Genomic DNA, 4887 nt, shown 5'->3' with positions numbered 1-4887 from the left:
TACCAGCTAGGGCCAAGGATCTTAAAGTGAGCTGTTCATCCTGAGAGAAATCTGACCAAGCAAGAAAGATGATCGAGATAGATTGAAGCTCAGGCCTTCAAACAGGATGAATGGATCAAGCCACAGGAACTCCTCTGCCTTATGCTGTGTGGACTGAAATCTGCTACTCTGCTAGGCAAGACAAAGTTGTCTTAGCAACTTTATAAAAGATTAAAGAAATGGACCACTATGTATGGTTGCATCAACAAATTATATTGGCGTTTTATACATCTGCCTTTTCTATTCAGCTGTGCTTTCATTTAAGTCCCAGTATTAAAGTTCTGCCAACCCATCATACTTAACCTCTCAGAATTCATGGCTGATCGGGTGGGTCTCAATAGCTTCTAATGGCTGGTCCATTTAAAATCCATCTAAGCTAGTTTTAATAATACAGTATTTTGACGAATGTTTTCCTTGCTGTTACACACTGTTCAAATATAATTGTATTCTGAAGACATAAATGTTCTTCAATCTTTTGCAGAGATGAAACAGAAGATCATCTTACACTTAGACCTTGCCACCTTTTCTCTTTCTGACCTTGTTTTGTCCCATTAAACTGCCAAAAAAGATTTAAAGGAAACCTAATTAAATAATGAGCAAAGATGTCTCTCTTGGAAGTGACTTGCCTACAAATAAACTTTGGCGCCTTTGCCAGTGTCAGATGCCGGTCAAGCCTAGCCAACTGCTCTTTGAAAGTCTATCTTTTGATAGTATTAGAAAGATTGTTGGCACATGGGTATAAAACCTCAGGAAATTTTCACTGGTTGAACCTGGAAAAGGACTTTCTTGGAAGTATCTTACTATACATGTAGTGGAGTCAATATGCCTTTTGTATCCAGCCACCTGATGCTATGAGGGACTAACAAAAATTTTGCAGGGCAAGTATTTAAAATTCAACTGGAGCTGCTATATAGAATCCTATGAGTAACAGAGAGAGACTAGTCTAAGTCCTGTGTCTCATTATTTATCCTTGTTTGATATTCCAGTTTCACAAAACTTAAACCAAAATTAATACCTAAGGAAGCAGGTCCAGTGTTTATGCTTGAAAATTTACAGTAAAAATCACTTATTTGGGGGCTTTGTTACTTCTTGACATGACCTTGACTCTTCCCAAATCCAAAATCTTCAAATTTCTTGAGTGCCACTTGAATTTTGAAATAGAGGCTAGTAAGTGGTGTAATCACCATTTCACAGATCTATCTCTAGAAGCATAACTACAGTGGAAAAAATATAGTATTAGAAATCTTTCAGGGACTAAAAAAATACTTGAATGTCTTTACTTCTTAACCATAATCAACAAAATTATTCAGAATGGTTTCATCTCAGAAATGCAGCTGTTCAAATATAAATACAGTTGTAATCTGAACAATAGTATCATAATGTGAGGCATAGTATAGGTATTAAAATATTTTTCTGAAAGTCCAATGAAATGAGCAAGTGACACAGGTTCAGCCTGGGTTAGCATTCTTTCTGCAGGTCATAAGTGCTCTTCTGCAACCATTGGGATACTGTTGGAGCTGGCAACACTTCCAGATAAAAAGAGTGTGCTGCTGGGGGGGGCCTGCATTCTCAACCTACTGAAACATTGCTGTTGATGTCTCTTCACAGATATGTACAAGCAAAACAGCATGTTGTGATGAAATCTGTGAATGCCAGCATTACCACCTGCAGTGGAATGAGTTACACTGCAGCTAAGTGATGATTGGAAGGTGAATGTATTTGTGCCTGCAGGGTAAATACAGCACCACTATAGCTTGGACCCTGGTTTCCAGTTAGGTGAAAGGAAAGAACTCTGTGCTGAACCAAACATCTGTTAAGCTAGTTTTGTGTGTGAGCCAAACATGGTTGCCTGTACATCTTCACCTCATGGACTAACTGTGTAAGTACAAAGCATTTTTATACTGATTTTTCCTTCAAAGTGTTTTGTAAACGTTAAATCCTATTAGTAACAGTAGCAAGTGGAGCTGTGTTTCACCCATAGTTATATGTAAAGAAAACCTCCAGGATCACAATATAAAACCAGAACATCCTGAATGGGAGCTCTTTTTACAAGCAGTGATATGTGCTTCCCACTGTGCTCATTGTGAGGCTTTTCTCAGATTCTTCAAAACCATCTGAAAGAGTGAAGCAAGCCCTGAAAACTGGTTTCACATATTCCTCTGGTTGCAGGAAGTAGGTCAGCTGCTTCTCCAGGAGCTCATTCATGGACTCAGTCATGTCCTCTTACCCTGTTTTACTGGCAAATCTGACATTTTTTCCCCCTTGCTTTACCATGCAGTTCAGATTGCCTGTTTTTAGTAAGTATTCTGATTTTGTAATAGTCAGTACTGACTGTTAATGGTGATAAAACTGTCTTAGAATATTCTGCAGGACCATGAGAATTCATAAGCCTCAACAACACAGAATCTGTAGCAATAGGACAAGGGGCAATGGGTTTAAACTTAAACAGGGGAAGTTCAGGTTGGATATAAGGAAGTTCTTTACTGTGAGGTGGTGAGGCGCTGGAACAGGTTGCCCAAAGAAGTGGTAAATGCTCCATCCCTGACAAGTGTTCAAGGCCAGGCTGGACAGAGCCTTGGGCAACATGGTCTAGTGTGAGGTGTCCTTGCCCATAGCAGGGGGGTTGGAACTAGATGTCCTTCCCAACCCAAACCATTCTATGATTCTTCTGTTTCACTCTCAAACAGAAAATGCATGTTTCCCAGTTACTTTGAGACCACCAATAACAACCCATAAATAATAGTTCTCTCCTATAGTTTTGCCACATGAACCATTTAAGTTTCTACTTTTCCACTCACAGTGCCTGACAGTGCGTGAAAATCACACGCAGAATAGTTATCTCAACACTACCTTTTAACTGTGTTTTGTAACAGTAGAGAAATGAGCCCACGTCATGCTCAGCATTTAGTACCACCTCCCTTTCCAATTCTAGGTTTTCATCATTATGGTTTATTATGACAATGTAACCATTAATAACTGTGTTTCATGATATATTCCCTAAAATCCTTGGCTTCCACCTGCAGTTCTGGAGCTGCCTCTTCCTTCACATTACATAAACACAGCAGTGGATGCAAGAGCAGATGGGGAATAAAAGTACCGTGGCTGGTAATCAAAGACGTGCTTACTTGTACTCTCTTCCTCTTTCTGTAGCAGAGAACAGATCTGAGGAGCAGTGGTGTTGACCCCCTACATGTAGGCTTTTCCACAGCTAACCTTTCTAATCCTAAAGACTGATGGAAAAGTGGTCGCTTGAAGTTGGTCCTTCTTCCAAATCAGTGATGTAAGAGTCCAAAGACAACAGCTGCTGAGGCTACTTCCAGCTGAGGTATGGAGAGAGGTTAAAAAAACCATGTTGCAATTTCAGGCCTTTTCACACTAAAATACTGTAATCTCCAGTAGTGTACATACTATAGCAACCTGCGGGAATTGGGCAATTTCATGTGGCAGTAGGTTAGATAGAGGTGGAAAAATTAATTTCTATTTTTTACACATGCTTTGATTTACAATCTTGGAAAGAAAGATCTTTTTGTACTTTGCAGCATATTTTTATACCAAATAAAGCCAGATAATTGTATATCATTAAGATGGTAGCTCTGTTCTCTGAATGGAGTTTGAATACTTACATTTCAGAAATTCAATGCAACCATGTACATACACAAAATAGTTGATAGAGGTCTAATCATCACATCATTTTAATTGATTTCTGGAATTTTGTATGGGTTCTTTTTGTTTTGAAGAAAGCTTAACTTTTTCTTTTGTGTAAGATTGTGTGAGTTATGATTGACCGCAGATGTAAAATGTGTAAAATTGAGCTTATTGTGCTGTAACAAAAGAGAAGGGAGGAAATAGGGCAGGAGGCTGAGCATTCTGGTAAGGAGAGTGAATGCTGGGAAAGCCATGTGGAAGTCTTAGCTCTCTGTGAACATAGAGAAACCAGCTTATTGTGCAACATTTTTCTATGGATATGTCCTGCTTTAGTTTGATGCTGGGTGTATATTTCATAAAAGAAAATTCATTTGATTTAAAAGTAATTGGATAGCAGACAGCTGTTGTCACCCAAGTGTGCTGAAGATGTGCACTCCTAATACCTTATCAGAAAATGACACCCAGCTCTTTATCATTGAATGATCTGCATAATGCTTACCTCAGCTACATATAGAAAGCCACTGGAAAAAATTAATCTGTTTTTATGAACCCCTAGTTTTAACCCTCCTGCTTTTAGCTAGTTTTTTTTTTCTCCTGCACTTGGAACTAAAGCGTGACCTAAGCTTATGGGCCTTGCACTCATTCTTCCAGGAGCCTGACCTTTCATTCTTACTGCTTTGAGCAGGTACTACCAGCTCTTCCTTGTGTTGAGATGGTCATGTTTTGCCTTTCACTGCTCCAGCTTATCAGCAACTGGTTCCCATATACTGAGTGTTTGTGGTTTGTGCTTTATCATAGCAAAGCTCTGGTCTTTGCTGTCTTGTGGAGGACTACACTCATGCAGGCACGAAAAAGTACAAACACAGTAGGGACCAGCCGAACAAAAGCGGGGCAGGCCAGCCAGTAGTGCTGACTGTACTTGGATAATAGGGTGTCTCTTCGTGCTGTGACCTTGTGGATAATGTGGAAGATAATGGTCCACACCTCGTAGGTGAAGTGGCACCTCAGTTAGTGTCACACCTTCAGACTCTACCAACAACATTTTCATTGATGTCAGTCAGTGCAGAGACTGCAAGGTGTCTGTGGGGGGGTGAAGGCCAGGCCTTGATAGCCTGATGCACCTTGGAGAGCCAGAAAAGTCCCCTATCTCTTTCAGGCTGGTCAAATGCTTCATGTAAACCAAAGACTGGAGCACAGCCAATG

The sequence above is a fragment of the Psittacula echo genome (genome assembly GCF_963264785.1).
Source record: "Psittacula echo genome assembly, chromosome: 2".
Lineage (NCBI taxonomy): Eukaryota > Metazoa > Chordata > Aves > Psittaciformes > Psittacidae > Psittacula > Psittacula echo.
Note: the sequence above shows the minus strand (reverse complement) of the source record.